The sequence below is a fragment of the Aulonocara stuartgranti genome (assembly GCF_965226115.1).
Source record: "Aulonocara stuartgranti genome assembly, chromosome: 4".
Classification (NCBI taxonomy): domain Eukaryota; kingdom Metazoa; phylum Chordata; class Actinopteri; order Cichliformes; family Cichlidae; genus Aulonocara; species Aulonocara stuartgranti.
The window spans coordinates 30,741,698-30,760,712 of NC_138942.1; the positions used below are offsets into that span (position 1 = coordinate 30,741,698).

Consider the following 19,015-nt stretch of genomic DNA (forward strand, 5'->3'; position numbering starts at 1 on the left):
CTCTCCCACAATCGATATGTGATCCATTGTTGATCTGCACACAGCTGTTGTCACTAACGGCGCACTCGCTTACGTCACTGTCATGAGACATTCTCGCAAAAAAATCACGGTTTTAGTAACGCAGTAACACAGCGTTCCAACGGGAAGGTAACGGTAATCTAATTACCGATTTTGCAATAGTAATCCCTTACTTTACTCGTTACTTGAAAAAAGTAATCAGATTACAGTAACGCATTACAAGTAACGCGTTACTGCCCATCTCTGTAAATCATATATGATCTGCATGAAATTTACCAACTTAGCACCTCTTAAATTTATTCTTGTTGATATGACATGATAAAATCTAACGATAGTGGTTAGTTGCCTTAAAGACTCGCGATATCACAAGATCACGGGTGATTTTGAGTACAGGAGGCAGAAAACCACATGGTTTTGTTAAGAAAGTGTTGGGGGCTTGTTGGGAAAGAGGGAAGGTTTTTAAAAATAGTTTTGGGTGGGTTGGAGATGATAGTGCAAGAACTTTTAAAGTGTCTGACAAAGTCTTTAATCAGACAGTGTTGTGGCCTTTACGTCCCATATGAACATTGAAGTGTCTTGTCGTGGACAGCTCTTTAACGGACACTGGAAAGCGGAAAGTGACCACAGATATTTGTCAAAAATTCTATAACAGATTGGACAGCAAATACAGTGACTTTTTACAGGTGTATACAGATGGGTCAAAAGATCCTAAGACAGAAGCAACTGGTGTAGCAGTGGTAATTCCGGTGTTGAATATCAAGATTGCGAAAAGAACATCAACCCGTCTGGGTGTATACTGTATGCATTTGAATTGTTTTCCATACTGCTGGCTCTAGAATGGGTGGAGGACAGCAGGGTCTCAAAAGTACTGATATGCAGTGATTCATTGTCCGCATTATTAAGTATTGCACAGGGTTACACAACTACTCATCAGCAAATTCTGTATGACATTCTTTTTGCTCATCATAGACTGTCTGACCAAAATAAACATGTAGTAATAATGTGGACTCCGGCTCATGTGGGTATCTTGGGTAATGAAAGCGCAGAGAGGTTGGCCAAAGCAGCTGTCAAAAGAGTCGACATAGATGTACAGTTACCATTGTCAAAATCTGAAGGGAAAAGTGTAGTTTGGGCAGAAAGTCGGAACTTATGGCAAATGGCATGGGATAATGAAACAAAAGGGAGACATTTATATAGGGTGCAAAACACAATAGAAGCTAAGAGGAGTAGCGGATTGCAGAGACGTGAGGAGGTTGTTATCAGTCGAATACGAACGGGCCACTGCTTTTTAAATGATACTCTTTTTCGGATAGGGAAACATCTGACGGGGTTGTGTGATGGGTGCACTGATATGGAGACGGTTGAGCATGTACTCCTTAGTTGTAGGAAGTATGTAAGTCACAGGAGGGTGATGTGGGGTGAAATGAGTGGTGGAAGGGAACTTACATTTGAGCAAGTGGTTAATAAGTTAAGTCATGGTGGAGGGAAAGTGGTGGTTTTTCTTTTTTTGAGAAGTACTGGTCTCATCAAGAGGATCTGAGGATTCAGGAGTGATGGACGATTAACAGCCAGGAGATGGCAGTAATGCAACAGTTTTGGATCCAAGCTGCCGTTAAACTTGACTGAAGAAGAAGAAGAACCGCATGGTTTGCTTCACGGTCACCTTGGAAAGGTAAGAGTGAATCTGTCTTCATCCATCCAGATGAAAATACTTTTTGCGCAAAGATATCATTAGTTTGTCTATTATTTTCAGGGATATTTATTCACATTTGTTTTTGTTTTGTTTTTTTAAATCTGTCTGTTTATGCCATTCTAGCTAGCTAACACGTTAGTGCAACAATATAGCACAATGTCAAGCTAGCACAAGTATAAAAGCCTAATATGAAAGACATAGCTACTTCAAATGTAGGTATTGTTTATAACTTAACCTCTGCAAATAAGCTAGTTGGGCTCTACCACAGAAACTTTTGTGATACATGTGCATTTTATTTATGGGTTGTTGAAATGTGTAAGTTTGTAAGTTGTAACTGTTGCACAGTAGTTTACTTAACAATTGATGTATGTTTTTAGTACACTGAGGAGGAAATTACAATTATTTATTTTAATTCCTGAAGCGAATGTTATGCTTTAATAATTTTACTTCTGAGAGAATTCCAGTTTAAATTTGGTTACATAATGTAAATAATTCATTTTGAAATTCTTCACTCCTGTTCAACATGGTAAAATGTTGAACTCACTGAAAAGGAAAGAGTCCAAATTACAGGAATTAACTCGTTTTTTTTATGACAGGCAGTCTAATAAATCTAAAATGTTTTGAAAATTAATGTGGCATTATTTTATTTGAATCCATTTGAATGGACATAGCATGCCACACTTTTATCCGAATTGCTTTGTTGAAATCAGATTTACCGTTGTTGAAATGGTTAACGTTGTCTTAATTTCCTCTTTTAGGCTGTTGTGAAATGGCTGCAATGGTGAAACTCATTCTCGGAGAAAATGATTCCCGGAGATTGATCCTTCCAAATGGGATGCCAGTGTCTGTCAGTGAGCTAGTTCAGCAGATAAAGGGACAGTGTGGAGTTAATGGGGACTTCAGGCTTCACTTCATGGATGCAGAATTTGGGAATGAATTCACCAACTTGGAGTCAATGTCGGACATCCAGGACAAAAGTACCATCGAGGTCATCTTTAGCTCAGTTGCACCTGTCGAACCTGGTGAAGCACTCCTCCCTCTTTACTCATCTGCTGCCACTTCCCGCACTCTAGATGACTCCTCATCCCTTTCATCTCCTGGGAACTCATTTGATACAGACATATTGTCTTCTCCTGAATCTACGTCCTCAAGAGCCACTGCATGGCCCAATGTCTTCCCCATTCCCCAGTTCTCTTACAATACTCAACTACAAGCTGGCCAGGGCCAATGCTGCTTTCAAAGAAACTGAAGCTTTGTTGAATCCTGATCATAAAATTAAGTCTGACAGGGAGTTTGATGAGGTAGCAGAAGCTCTTGTAACAACCTATCCATGTTTGAAAGAGCCTGGTTCAGTCACTGGATATGGCGGATGGAAAACAAGCTTGAAGTATAAACTTGCTAACTACCAAACAAAGCTTAGACAGCTTGGATGCCCTGAAGTTACTGTGAATTCTGTAAAACATAAACCTGATGGCAAATGTACTCCTGCATATGGCGTGAAGAAGCCAAAAAAAGCTGAAGTGAATTACTCCCCCACGTATCCAGCTGGTGAAACTGCAGAGACACTAGAAGAAATCAGAGTAGACCTCCTGTCAGAAGCTAAGAAAAAACACAATGACCACAGGGTGGCTGCAATGATGGAGAAGACCTTTGCTCTCAGAAGGCAAGAGGTAGTACTTGAAGCACTGATGATCGCTGATTTCAAAATGAGGTGGCCAGCTGTCTTCCAGTGCATCTATAATAAATATATGCAAGTTTCAGTGCTTCGTTTAAACTGTATGATACTTATACTGACCCAGGGTCAGTGTAAAATACAATCCTAGCTGTGTGAACAAAGTCTGGCTCCTTTAATCCTGAATGACAAGCCGCAGGATGCAGGTTGTTATTACTCTTTCCTGCTGGCACACCTGTCACACCTGAGAGTCAGCTAGAAACTTACAGTGACGTGGACATCATGCAAAGACTGCCAGACTCTGTAATACTGTAAATGATCAGTGACTCAGGTTAACACTAAACTTTAAACAGTCCCTCTGTGTCTCTCTGTGTGCTGAACATTTAGGATTTCATTCAGGCTGCATTGACTGTGGGACTTTTCTGTGTTAAAAGCAGGTTGAAGACAGCTCAGAAACATTTGAAGATTAAAATTCTCTACTCAGATGTATTTTTGTTTCTAATTTATGTTTGTTGTTGTTTAACACAGATTTCCGAAGAGCAAAGATGAGCACTGTTGCTCAATCCTTAATAATTTAAACCAGGACTGGACTGGAAATCCAAAGTCCAGATTCTTCTTCCACAGAAGTTTCATTTGTCAGTGTTGGACTGCTGATCACCTGAAGAACTCATTTCATTCATTCTCCACATAATGTTGATTTACAGAAATGTTTCACAGGAACTGATTCCTCCCAAAGGGTGAACTAGTGTGTTTCCATAGACTATCTCTGTATGAATGTACTTCTTAAATGAAGGCAAGTGTTTGTCCTGTTTTGTTCAGTACGGGATATTAAGGGTCATCACTGGGGGAAGACAAGAAGCAGACGTACTTCCAAGAGGGAGCTGCAGTGAGGACACAGCCTGGTCACTGAGGTCAGAGGTCAGAACCTGAAACAGTTTATATTCTAGGTGTTATAAAAAAAAATCTAAATATATTTTTAAAGAAACCTTTAAATTATATTTTAAATCATAATTATGATTATGATTATAAATATCAGACATTTAAGTGGATTTTCTGTTACATGTATTGTTTTCGCCCTGCGATAAACTGGCAGCCTGTCCTGTCTTTGTCCTGTATGAGCTGGGTATGAGTTCAGTAAAGAAACCTTACAAAAGTTAACAATAAACCTGCATCCCTGTACGTTGTTGTCCACAGGATGAGAAAATCAAACTGGAACACTGTGGAACATGTTAATAAATGTTTGTGTTTTTCCCTGTGTCTTTCACAGGAGGCGCTGGAAGGTTTCCTAATAGTTCCTGGTGAAGCAAAGCAGAACCATAAAGGTTGCTGGACTGCATGATGGCCTTACCCCTTAGTAGGGATGGGTATTGATAAGATTTTCACGATTCCGATTCCATTTTCGATTCTGTTTAACGATTCGATTCTTTATCGATTCTCTTATCGATTTTTTTAAAAAAAGGAGAACACTAAGGTCGATTAGCTTAGAACTTTGTTTTATATCTTCTCTTTGAACAAGATAGAAATTTAGGAGTAACATGGCCTTACAAACCCAACAGTGAGATCTTAAGAGATCCAGCCTACGGCTCTTCAATGGGGTGTCACAGGGTCCCCAGGAAAAAACATTGTAAATGTAAAATAATAAAATAAATATTCTCCTGTAGCAATAACAAAGTGTAACATAAATTATTCTGTAGCAATTACACAAGAATATCCAGTAATGTCCCTGCCTACAATTAAACACATTCACTTACCTAAAATTGGGGGCATCTGCTGTGGCAAATGGGTTCAAGCCAGTGTTGCCAACTTAGCGACTTTGTCGCTATATTTAGCGAGTTTTCAGACCCCTTAGCGACTTTTTTTTCGAAAAAAAGTCGCTAAAAAAAGGACGTGAAAGCGCGTATCGATTTTACTCTCAACAAGCAGCGGGTGCTGTAACGCAGTCAGTTCTTCTTTTACTCTTTTACTCTTATGCTGTTTTGTGGATCACAAGGTTTAAAACTACTTATAAACACACACACAAAGTAACTCCACCAGAGTGCCTATTTCAGGTCACTTTTGCCGGTCCAAGCCCGGGTAAAGGAGCAGGGTTGGAATTGTGACATAAAAAAAAACAATAATTGCTAGCTAAAATAAATTTAATTTGTAGTTCTAAATAAACTCTAAATGCATTTAGGACGTTTTTTTACTCACTTTATGTCTCTTCCACGATGTTATTTCTCTCTCCAACAACATAAGTTACAATTAGATTAGCATGACCAATTATGCAAATTAGGCGATGACGTCATTTAGCGACTTCTAGCGACTTTTGGGACAACCGATAGCGATTTTCCTTACTGAGGAGTTGGCAACACTGGTTCAAGCCTTTTACCACAAACTTAGTCACTGCTCGGTGACATTCATCTATCCTGGCCTGAAAGGAGACGCTACCGGTAGACTGCAGCGAGAACTGCCAGCATCTGAGCCAGACTCTGTCTGTCTCTCTCATCATGGTCACATAAACGCACAGTAATGGCAGGTTTTGTAATAAGGCAGATCGCGCTAACATAATATGCACTGTTAGTTGATTATTTACCTGCCGCATTAACGGGAGAGGACGTGCAAACGTTACCGCTGCTGCTGGGTTGAGATTCACGAGTCCGGAGCGGAATTGAAAACACGACATTCATTTAAGGTTATCACGTGTTTTGTGAGCAAATGCTTTTGCATATTCGTAGTGTTTCCTCCCTTAAATTAAATATCTACTTTGCAAGTATTGCAAGTTGCCCTGTTGTCATCCGTTCTCGTAAACTTTTGAGCGTTTGAGCCGCTTACGCGCCGTGTTTCCTGCCAGGTAAATGACGCTCCGCAACGTGGTGACGTCATTCGGGGCGACTGGAATCGATAAGGGAATCGTTTGCAAAAATGGCAAACAATTCCAAGGAATTGAAACAGTGGGAACCGGTTCTCAACAAGAACCGGTTTTCGATACCCATCCCTACCCCTGAGCAGTCATCCTGTTAAAGGAGGAACCAGTTAGAAGCTGTTTTCAAAGTAGCTGAGCAGATTTCATCTCAAGTAAGCAATTAACTGTTTATTCATTTGTTCTGCCACTTAAAGGACATTTAAGGATGTCTTTTGATTGTCCAGTTGAATTAATTCTACTGGCTTTCATGGTCATTTGTGATTATGGACATATTTTTCATGCACATCAACCATTTAGTAAATTCTATCTATTTAGTAATATCTGTCAGCTATAAAATGTAATATAAATATAAAAAATATCTAAATATCTCCTGCCCTTTATATTTTAATGATGTAAGACCAGACGTCTGTTATCGTGTTACATTAGCATTCCTCACATATCAGTAAGATGCTGTACAGTACAATCCTACTGACAGCAGAGGGATAACGACGGCTATTCAACATCGTTACACGACACATTCGAGCTGCAGGATGCAGACAAAGTGACTAAATCATCTTTTTTATGGTTTATTGTCTTCAAACCAGCAGACAAAGCCGATGGCAGAAGATGTCGGAGAAGAACTTCAGGCCATGTACTGAAAAGGTATTTTTTTCTTGTTATCAAAAGACATTTGGAGTGACGGCTTCTACAACTGGTTGTGCTGAAGTAAAGCTTACAGTCTAAGAAGCCACAGTATTGATATTCAGCACAAAGAGAAAAGCTCACTTGTTTGAATTTATTTACAATCATAGTTTTATAAATTCTGACCGTAAACACCTTTTACAGCTTTTATATTGTTTGACACTAGATATCAGGTTTAATTTAACGGTTTCTGTGTCCCAGTGAGCCATTTACACTGACCAGTGTCAGTTGAACTGTAACACATTCATTATTTAGTTCCAACATTGCTAAGAGAAATAACTGAATGTAAAAAATGGCAGCACTCAGGCCAGGTTTAATTGATAGAGATATATGCATGCATTATGAAATTTATGTATCCCAGATAATTGTTATTCATCTAGTCATGGCAGACCCAACCCTTCCTCCCAAGTTAACTGCAACCCAAAAGAATTAGTGGGGCTATTTACAAACTCACAAGCAGTGTGGGGTAAAAAGAGCCACCAAAAAGCTGTCAGCCTGCACAGCTACAGATGTGCTAAAAGCTATAAGAGTTAAAAGCTCTGCTTATGGAGAAACTTTCTAAGCCTAACAGGGGACAGGTACTCCTGCCCAAATAACATGATATAACCCCACATACAGCCCAGCCATAAAGTGAACCAAGTCATTTAGTTAAAGACAGCATGGGACCAAATGCATGTAACCAGCCTGCACCAACCTGACATTTCTTCCTCCTGAATTAAATGAATGAATGGATGAAAGTTAAATGACTACAAACCTAAAGCCACTAGTTCCCACACTGGAGCTCCCTGACACTGTGTGTTAATTGTACTGAGCTTGTGTCAACAGTTGTAACAGGCTAAGCCACCTGAGACACTGCATTGAATGATTGTTTCTGTTTTAATGATTTCAGCTGGCTGCTTTCAGCTCAGATGTTCTGCTTTTTCCTTTCAGTAGATCAAAGCAGCTCGTCCTCTTTCTGCTTCCATTTTGGTGGCAAGAAGAAGAAGAATGCTTCAGCGAAGTGGCGTTCATGGTCTCAGTGAACAGTCATGGTCACACACTGCATGTTGTTTTAAAAGCAACATGTCTGTTCACCACAACAATCGAGATGTGTAACATTAGTGCAGCTACGGTTTGTTCTTGAACATCAGTTCTGTTTTCTACTTTGACCACTTAGACCAAAAAAGTGTTGTTTTCAGATTCTTTCTTTTAAATCTGCAAAGCACCTGCTCATTTTTAATTAAAATTAGTTTCACATAAATGTTAGTGTTTCCTTTATGATCTTTTAATGCTTACACTACACTGTACACGTCTACATTAGAGACATTTCTGTTACCTATTTATGAGACTGGGCTGCTTGACTACGATTTGGAAGTAGATGCAAAATCACACGGATCGTGCTATTGTTTGTTTTTTAATACAATGGACTGAACACAGGACGTGTCTGACTAAGCAAAGATTAGTCTGATCCCATTTCTACCTGTCTCTACTGTTTCAACATTTCACTGAAGTTTGCTCAACTGTAACTGTCAGGATATATATTTATTCCAGCTCTCGTAGGGCAAAGGAATGACTCAGACTTGTCAAATGTTCTTTGATTTGATACACAATGTGAAGTTCATAATTTTCTTACAAATAAAACTATAATGACAAACATGAACAGCTGTGCTTATTTCTGAGACATGATTTTTTTTTTTGAATGTGTTCATATTTAAACAGTGTGCATCTGTATGCTGGAACTGTAATGGTGAACCTGAGGTGATGGTCAACAGAAGGCAAATATATATAGATATAAAACAACATTGAAGTAATGTCTTTACCCTGTGCAGCGTGTGTGGACGCTGTGCATGCAATCACCTTATTCACTGTAGTAAACGTGCACCGCTAGCTCACGTGACTGACTGTCTCCATGGTTATATCGTATATTATTAGCTATGTAAACAGCTTCCAAAGATGCCGCCATAGCTCTCTGCAGCTGTAACACTTTCACGCTTTGCAAATCATTTCACGTTTTTGATAGTTATGAAGACAGAATATGTTTTTAAAGACATGCTAGGTTGTTGCTATGGTGGTTGCTGTGGATTAAGGTGGACCGCGCGTCCGATTCCTGTTACTAGCTGTCCGCCGTAGGAAGGCTGCGTTCCATTTACAAGTAGCGCCAGTCTGCCGTAACTCAAACTCAAACCCCCGTTCATGACACGCAGACACACACATAAAGCACTTTGCCTCACCATGAGAATGCAACTTTACTAAAACCTTTAAAGTATCTGATATAGGATAGAAAAACGAAGCAACCAGAGATTTAATGATGAAGACTCTGGGTTCTGTAGTTCACGTTACAGTCCTGAATGACTCTTTGCATATAATTTATTGAAGAGGAGTTTAGAATGCACTTTACATTTAGACTTTTGCTGTTTAATTTTTTAAATAGTTACTGTGTTATGTCATGAATAAGGTTCACCTGCTGGGGGGTTTGATGGATCAGCTGGACAATACAATTCAATTCAATTTTATTTATATAGTGCCAAATCACAACAAAAGTCGCCTCAAGGCGCTTCATAGATACAGAGAAATCCCAACAATCATATGACCCCCTATGAGCAAGCACTTTGGCGAGAGTGAGGAGAAAAAACTCCCTTTTAACAGGAAGAAACCTCCGGCAGAACCAGGCTCAGGGAGGGGCGGCCATCTGCTGCGACCTGTTGGGTTGAGAGAAGGAAGACAGGATAAAAGACATGCTGTGGAAGAGAGACAGAGGTTAATAACAGATATGATCCAATGCAGAGAGGTTTGTTAATACATAGTGAGTGAGAAAGGTGACTGGAAAGGAAAAACTCAATGCATCATGGGAATCCCCCGGCAGCCTACGTCTATTGTAGCATAGCTAAGGGAGGATTCAGGGTCACCTGGTCCAGCCCTAACTATATGCTTTAGCAAAAAAGGAAAGTTTTAAGCCTAATCTTAAAAGTAGAGATAGTGTCTGTCTCCCGAATCCAAACTGGAAGCTGGTTCCACAGAAGAGGGGCCTGAAAACTGAAGGCTCTCCCTCCCATTCTACTTTTAATTACTCTAGGAACAACAAGTAGGCCTGCAGAGCGAGAGCGAAGTGCTCTAATAGGGTGATATGGTACTACATGGTCATTAAGATAAGATGGGGCCTGATTATTTAAGACCTTGTATGTGAGGAGCAGGATTTTGAATTCAATTCTGGATTTAACAGGAAGCCAATGAAGGGAAGCCAAAACAGGAGAAATATGCTCTCTCTTTCTAGTCCCTGTCAGTACTCTTGCTGCAGCATTTTGGATTAGCTGAAGGCTTTTCAGTGAGTTTTTTGGACATCCTGATAATAATGAATTACAGTAGTCCAGCCTGGAAGTAATAAATTCATGAATTCGTTTTTCAGCGTCACTCTGAGACAGGATATTTCTAATTTTAGAGATGTTGCGCAAATGGAAGAACGCAGTCTTACATATTTGTTTAATATGTGCGTTGAAGGAAATATCCTGGTCAAAAATGACTCCAAGGTTCCTCACAGCGTTACTGGAGGCCAAGGTAATGCCATCCAGAGTAAGAATCTGGTTAGATACCATATTTCTAAGCTTTTCAGGGCCGAGTACAATAACCTCAGTTTTATCTGAATTAAGAAGCAGAAAGTTAGCGGCCATCTAGGTCTTTATGTCTTTAAGACATTCCTGCAGTTGAACTAATTGGTGTGTGTTATCTGGCTTCATGGACAGATAGACCGGGTGTCATCTGCATAGCAGTGAAAATGTATGCTATGTCTTCTAATGATGCTGCCTAAGGGAAGCATGTATAATGTAAACAGAATTGGTCCTAGCACTGAACCCTGTGGAACTCCATAATTAACCTCAGTGTGTGAAGAGGACTCTCTATTTACATGCACAAATTGGAGTCTATTAGATAGATATGATACAAACCACTGCAGTGCAGTACCTGTAATACCTACAGCATGTTCTAATCCCTCTAATAGGATATTATGGTCAACAGTATCGAATGCTGCACTAAGGTCTAGCAGGACAAGCACAGAGATGAGTCCACTGTCAGAGGCCATAAGAAGATCATTTGTAACCTTCGCTAAAGCTGTTTCTGTGCTGTGATGAGCTCTGAAACCTGACTGAAACTCTTCAGATAAACCATTCCTCTGCAGATGATCTGTTAGCTGTTTGACAACTACTCTTTCAAGGATTTTTGATATGAAAGGAAGGTTGGAGATTGGCCTAAGACTGCTGGGTCTAGAGATGGATTTTTGAGTAAAGGTTTAACTACAGCCAGCTTGAAGGCCTGTGGTACATAGCCGATTATTAGAGATAGGTTGATCATATTTAAGATCGAAGAATTAATTAATGGCAGGACTTCTTTGAGCAGTTTTGTAGGAATGGGGGTCTAAAAGACACGTTGATGGTTTGGAGGAAGTAATTATTGAAGTTAACTCAGAAAGATCAATTGGAGAAAAAGAGTCTAACTTAACATCAATGGTACTAAGAGTAGCTGTAGATAATATTACATCTGTGGGATGATTATTGGTAATTTTTTCTCTAATGATAAAAATTTTATTTGTGAAGAAGTTCATGAAGTCATTACTAGTTAACGTTAAAGGGATGGTTGGCTCAAAAGAGCTCTGACTTTTTGTCAGCCTGGCTACAGTGCTGAAGAGAAACATGGGGTTGTTCTTATTTTCTTCAATCAGTGATGAATAGTAAGATGTTCTGGCTTTGCGGAGGGCTTTCTTATAAAGCAGCAAAGTATTTCTCCAGGCTAAATGATGATCCTCTAAATTTGTGACATGCCATTTCCTCTCCAGCTTACGAGTCATCTGCTTTAGGGTACGTGTTTGAGAATTATACCACGGAGTCAGGTACTTCTGATTAGAGACCTTAGTTTTCACTGGAGCTACAGTATCCAGAGTCGTACGTAGTGAGGAGGTGTAATTATAAACAAGATAATCGACCTCTGTTGGGGTAGCGTTCAGATAGCTGCTCTGCTCTGTGTTGGTACAGGGCATTGAAGATGATAACAGTGGGTGGATTATATTCTTAAACTTAGTTACAGCGCTTTCAGAAAGACATCTACTTTGATAAAGTCTACTCTCCACCGCTGTGTAATCAATTATTGTAAATATAAATGTTATCAGGAAATGATCAGACAGGAGAGGGTTTTCAGGAAACACTGTTAAATGTTCAGTTTCTATGCCATATGTTAAAACAAGATCTAGAGTGTGATTAAAGTGGTGGGTGGGTTCTTTTACATTTTGAGACAAACCAATTGAGTCTAATAACAGATTAAATGCCATGTCTCTACATGGATGTTAAAATCACCCACAATAATTATTTTATCTGAGCTCAGAACTAAATTAGATATAAAGTCTGAGAAATCAGACAGAAACTCTGTGTAAGGCCCAGGTGGACGATAGATGATAACAAGTAAGACTGGTTTCTGAGTTTCACAGCTGGGGTGGATAATGTTAAGCATCAGGCTTTCAAATGAATTAAAAGTCTGTCTTGGTCTTTCATTTCATCTTTAACCACACCTTTGTTGTATTGGGTCCATGGTTTTGGTCAATGTCACGCTGGAAGACTAATCCATGATTCATCTTCAGTGTTCTTACTGAGGCAAGGAGAATCTCCAAGATTTTACAGTACGTGGCCCCATACGTGGCCCCATACATGCTGGCACAGAAAACAGATGTGAAAATAAACTGAACATGACAAAACGGAAAACACTGGGTCAACGACTCAGGAACCCTGACAGTACCCCCCCCCCCCTCCCCCCTTCAAAGGCCGGCACCCGATGGCCAAAAGAAAAAAAAACAGAACAGGGCGGGCGGAGGGGGCCCAGGACGGAGGGACGGAGTCCACATAGAGACAGTTCAGGTGGGCGGCCCCGTGGCCGGTGGCCGAGACGGGACAGTTCCGGTGGGTAGCTGCGAGGAAGACGGCGGCGGCCACTGAGCAGGTCCAGTGGGCGGCCGTGAGGAAGACGGCGGCGGCCGAGACAAGACGGGTCCGGTGGGCGACCACGCAGGCGATGACGTCCAGAACGTGGCTTGGGCGACGGCGTGGCGGCCGCAGGACCAGGCGAAGCAGAAGCTGAAGCTGGACCAGGCGAAGCTGAAGCTGAAGCTGAGGCTGGACCAGGCGACGGCACGGGAGCCGGGGGTGACGGAGCCACAGCTGTAGAGCCAGCAGGCGCGGAAGCCCCTGGCTGAAGACAGGCAGGGCCAGTAGGCGCGGAAGCCTCAGGCTGGAGACAGGCAGGGCCAGCGGGTGCGGAAACCCCTGGCTGCTGGAGCGGCCGGGCCAGTGGGTGCGGAAACCCCTGGCTGAGGAGCGGCCGGGCCAGCGGGTGCGGAAACCCCTGGCTGAGGCGCAGGAGAGCTCACAGCTGGCTCTGGGCGCTGTGGCTGCAGGTCCGGGAACTGAACAGGATGGTGGATGGGAGACGGGAGGCGACTGGACTACAGACTGGCCAGGAGCAGACTGGACTGACTGGACAGACTGGAGGACAGGAGCAGACTGGACTGACTGGACAGACTGGAGGACAGGAGGAGACTGAACTACAGGGGACTGGAGGACAGGAGGAGTCTGAACTACAGGGGACTGGAAGACAGGAGGAGACTGAACTACAGGGGACTGGAAGGCAGGAGGAGACTGAACTACAGGGGACTGGAAGGCATGAGACTGGACTACAGGGGACTGGAAGGCAGGAGACTGGACTACAGGGGACTGGAAGGCATGAGACTGGACTACAGGGGACTGGAAGGCAGGAGACTGGACTACAGGGGACTGGAAGGCAGGAGACTGGACTACAGGGGACTGGAGTGAAGGCTGAACAGCAGGTGAGGGAACTGACTGGAGTGAAAGCTGAACAGTAGGTGAGGGAACTGACTGGAGTGGAGACGCTAAGGGAGGAACAGAGGTAGGCGAGGCTGACGATGGAGCTGGGCTAGTAAAGCTGGTGCCTGAGCAGGGGACACTTCAGCTAGCCTAACCAGGGATAAAGCTAGTGTGTTAAAGGCTGGATCAGGTGGTGGATGAAGTGGTGGACGGATAAGCTCTTCCAAGACTCTAGGGGGGTCAGGCTGGGTTCTGGCTGCCCTCAGCCTGGGCGCTGGGACAGGCACGGGAGGTGGCTGGACACCAGTCACCCCCACCCGAGAAACAGAAGCAGGTGTGGCGGTAGACTGGGTCGCAGCTGCCCTCCTCCTGGGAGCTGGCACTGGTGTGGGTGTAGCCTGACGGACGGGAGTGGAGATAACGAGTGGGTGTGTGATACTAGCAGGTTTTTCTGGGATTATTCTGTTCCTCTTGCCACCACTATTTACAGTCTTTGACTGAACAGTTTTTGGGGGAGCAGAGCAGAAAAATTCGTCCCAGTCTACATCGTCCTCTTGGAGGGAAACTCCCCACGAATCAGAGATGAGTCCGTTATTTGTTTTGAGTGAGGAATCAGTCGAGGAGTGCGAAAAACAGTCACTGGAACTCACCACCGGGAGTTGTTGAAAATGCTTCATATTGTGGCGGCGTGTGCACCGCTTTCTCCGGGAAGAGGAAGCGGCCGGGGTAAACAGCAGAACCCCTGGCGCGGTAGCCTCCGTTGAGCCGAGGTGGGAGGCGTAGCCGCTGTGCCGTGGCGATAGTGGAGGTCCGGCGAATGAGGCGGCGGGTGTGTGAGCGAGGAGCGGAGCGGCGAGAGAGGGAGCGGCCGAAGCGCGGCATGAAACGTCCACTCTCCGCGGCAAATGCTCCGGTGCAGGTGAGGCAGCAGGTGGGGGAACGCGGAGTCTCCGAGGCCCGCCCAGAGCCAGGCGAGTCCCCTTGAAGACGTGCTCTCTCTCCGCGAAGAACCGCTGTTTTCCCCTGAGCTCCTCTGCCCAACGGGAAAGCGCTGCCTCCTGTCGCTCGTAGAGGTCCGAGTCTGCTGGGTTCCAATCGTGTCTTCGTGGCACGGGTCATGTCATTCTGTCAGGCATTGTGTGGAGGCGAGGAAGAAGGAACCCAAACGCAGGACTCGCAGGTACAGAAATGACGGGGATTTATTGGAGCGGGTGAATGAACAAAGCAGGAACGAAGAACTGGCTGACTGAAAGACTGGATGAATGGCTGGCTGAAAGACTGGATGGATGGCTGGCTGACTAACTGAACGTACATACGGGGAGACGACAGGAACATCACATGTACATCAATGACACGACAATGATCGGATGGAACTGAGGACTTAAATACACGCTGGGTGATGAATGATTAGAAACCGGTGAGTACGCAGCTGAACTTATTCTGACTAATGATACATGGGAATAACTGGAACACAATACGCAGGCAGTATGCTGGCACAGAAAACAGATGTGAAAATAAACTGAACATGACAAAACGGAAAACACTGGGTCAACGACCCAGGAACCCTGACACATGGGCAGTGTAGTCCATGCTGCAGGGAGAATGGACTGCCATACCCGTTATGTGTCTTTGAGCACGAGGAGGGAGAAAAAGGAAGTAGAAAAGTACAAGCTGTCATCGAGCAGAAACGGGAGCTGGAAACATGTGAATATAATAATAACCACTGCAGCCAAGAAGAGTGACGTCGCTCGGATGTCGCCCGGATCAACAAGGTCCGCGTCAGGTGTTGAGGAACCAGGGCACCCTGACGAAAACTGGGCTACTGGAACAAGAAGGCATCGGTGGGCAAGAGACGAAAACAGGGCGTTGTTGGAATGCTACTACGCAAGTAACCCCGGTGGAAGGGTCTACATGAATAGGATGACGGACCTATGGATTCTTCGATACCCAACATCCACAATGATGGCGAAACAACTAGTAGCTCAGTGTTCCAACATTCGAAAGAAGGGACTGCTCTCACAGCTAGAGATTGACGAGGTACAACACAAATGCTACGGCAAGGAGGAGTCAGGACGCCAGGTCAGGGGGGAGATATCATCACCCCCACCCGAGATTGGGTACATAGCCCCAAGTGCGATAGGAGAAGGATCGTTGAGTGCGAGAGAAACTGACCTGAATCATGGCCAAGCTTGAAACCTGGATCCCCCGTAGCCGGTTACCAAGATTACGTGAAGTACTCTCAGAAGGTCTGCTAGATGATGTTAATGTAGCACTACGGGCAATACCTACAACCACGATTACCGACACTAACAAGCTGATCTACAATACGGCAGCAGTGATCAGTGAGATGCTCGGCTACAAGTTGAACAGCAACAAGGGGCAGTACCCTCCATGGAGAAGGAGGCTAGAGGGCAAGATCAGAGTAGCACGGAGGGAGGTTAGCCAACTAACGGAGTTGCAGAAAGGTGCGACAAATAAGGTGCCTAAGAAATACAGCAAGCTGTCCATACCTGAGGCCTTGGAAACTGCCAAGAAAAGACTCACAGCCTTGGCCAGCCGCTTGAGGAGGTACACCAGAGAGATAGAAGGCAGGAGAATAAACCAGCTGTTCTCCACAGAACCAGCAAAGGTGTACTCTCAGTGGCAAGGGAACAATAAGAGAACAGCACCACCAAGGCTGGAGACGGAGCAATACTGGAAGAGCATATGGGAGAAGGACGCAACCCATAACGGCAATGCTCAGTGGCTAGTGGATCTGAGGGCAGACCACAGCGACCTCCCTGAACAGGGTCCAGTAACCATCACAGTGGCAGATATCCAAGAAAGGGTCTCCACACCAGGTCCCGACATGGTTCACGCCTACTGGCTGAAGAAGCTGACTGCACTCCACGAGCGTCTGGCAGCACAAATGAACCAGCTGCTAGTTAACGAGAGACACCCGGAATGGCTAACCGAAGGCCGGACGGTCCTGGTCCCCAAGGAGCCCAAGAAGGGACCGGTCCCCTCCAACTATCGACCAATAACCTGCCTCAGTACTACATGGAAGCTCCTGTCAGGCATCATATCGGCTAAGATGAACAGGCACATGGGTCAATACATGAGCGGGACACAGAAAGGAATTGGCAAGAATACCAGAGGCGCAAAACACCAGCTACTGGTAGACAGAACAGTCAGCCGAGACTGCAAGACCAGACTGACAAACCTGTGCACTGCCTGGATTAATTATAAGAAGGCCTATGACTCAATGCCCCACAGCTGGATACTGGAATGCCTAGAATTGTACAAGATCAATGGGACCCTAAGAGCCTTCATCAGGAACTCAATGGGGATGTGGTGTACAACACTAGAGGCCAACTCCAAGCCCATAGCACAAGTCACCATCAAGTGCGGGATCTACCAAGGAGATGCTCTGTCCCCACTGCTGTTCTGCATAGGCCTGAACCCCCTCAGTGAGATCATTAACAAGACTGGCTACGGATACCGACTACGGAACGGAGCAGTTGTCAGCCACCTCCTGTACATGGATGACATCAAGCTGTATGCCAAGAGTGAACGAGACATCGATTCACTGATCCACACTACCAGGCTATACAGCAATGACATCGGAATGTCGTTCGGGCTGGAGAAGTGTAGTCGGATGATAACAAAGAAAGGGAACATAGCCAGAACAGAGGGGATCAAACTACCAGAAGGAAACATTGCAGACATAGAGGACAGTTACAAGTACCTTGGGATCCCGCAGGCGAATGGGAACCATGAAGAGGCCGCTAGAAAAGCTGCAACCACCAAGTACCTGCAGAGGGTCAGGCAAGTCCTGAGGAGTCAGCTGAACGGTAAGAACAAGATCCGGGCTATCAACACCTATGCCCTGCCCGTGATCAGGTACCCTGCTGGGGTAATAGGCTGGCCAAAGGAGGAGATAGAAGCCACTGACATCAAGACAAGAAAGCTCCTTACAATGCATGGAGGGTTTCACCCCAAGTCCAGCACCCTGAGGAAGGAAGGGGGCCGGGGACTGGTGAGTGTCAGCGCCACAGTCCAGGATGAGACAAGGAACATCCACGAATACATCACAAAGATGGCCCCAACTGATAGCTTGCTCAGTGAATCCCTCAGGCAACAGAAACCCAAGAAAGTGGACGAAGGCGAGGAACCATCATGGAAGGACAGGCCCCTGCACGGTATGTACTACCGGCAGATAAAGGAGGTGGCTGATATCCAGAAATCCTACCAGTGGCTGGACAAAGCTGGACTGAAAGACAGCACGGAAGCACTAATCATGGCAGCACAGGAACAAGCACTAAGCACAAGATCCATTGAGGCTGGGGTCTATCACACCAGGCAAGACCCCAGGTGCAGGCTGTGTAAAGATGCTCCAGAGACAATCCAGCACATAACAGCAGGGTGCAAGATGCTAGCAGGCAAGGCATACATGGAACGCCATAACCAAGTGGCCGGCATAGTATACAGGAACATCTGTGCCGAGTATAACCCAGAAGTCCCAAGGTCAAAATGGGAGATGCCCCCAAGAGTGATGGAGAATGACCGAGCTAAGATCCTGTGGGACTTCCAGATACAGACGGACAAAATGGTGGTGACTAACCAACCGGACATAGTGGTGGTAGACAAACAGAAGAAGACGGCCGTAGTGATTGATGTAGCGGTTCCGAATGACAGCAATATCAGGAAGAAGGAACACGAGAAGCTCGAGAAATACCATGGGCTCAGAGAAGAGCTCGAGAAGATGTGGAGGGTGAAGGTGACGGTGGTCCCAGTGGTAATCGGAGCACTAGGTGCGGTGACTCCCAAACTAGGTGAGTGGCTCCTCAATCTGTCTGTTTTTTTTTGTCACTTCCTGTTTCATTTTTTTTTGTCTTTGTTTCATGTGCATTTTGCTTAGTTTTGCTTTCCTCGTGTCCTCAAATTTAATTCTTACAAGCTGTTTCCCCACCTGCTTCCTATGCTTTCATTATCCTGTGTGCCTATATATGGTCTGTATGTCACGGGGCCGAGTGGCCTGTACTGAACAGGACTCAGGTGCAGAAACCCAGAGCAGAGACAGCAGATGATGTAACAATTTATTAGGCTTAAGTGCAAAAAAAAGAAAACGTAGCAAAGACAAAAAAAACAATAAGACGTGGAGTTTGACGAGGCGTGGCCTGGGGAACGTGGCTAGGGCGAGGGGATGAGGCCTGAGATGCGGAGTGGAGCTGAGC

At 44.6% G+C, this 19,015-nt stretch overlaps 1 long non-coding RNA gene across 2 annotated transcripts; it reads left to right on the forward strand.

Moving 5' to 3' along the window:
- Positions 1 to 6,360: 6,360 nt before the first annotated feature.
- Positions 6,361 to 8,490, forward strand: LOC309705181. Of its 2 annotated transcripts, none has more exons than XR_014276520.1 (3): positions 6,361 to 6,437; positions 6,870 to 6,927; positions 7,897 to 8,490. It is a non-coding gene; the product is annotated as an uncharacterized lncRNA (long non-coding RNA). The 2 variants fall into 2 exon arrangements; XR_014276521.1 differs by having other exon boundaries at positions 6,873 to 6,927.
- Positions 8,491 to 19,015: the final 10,525 nt, after the last annotated feature.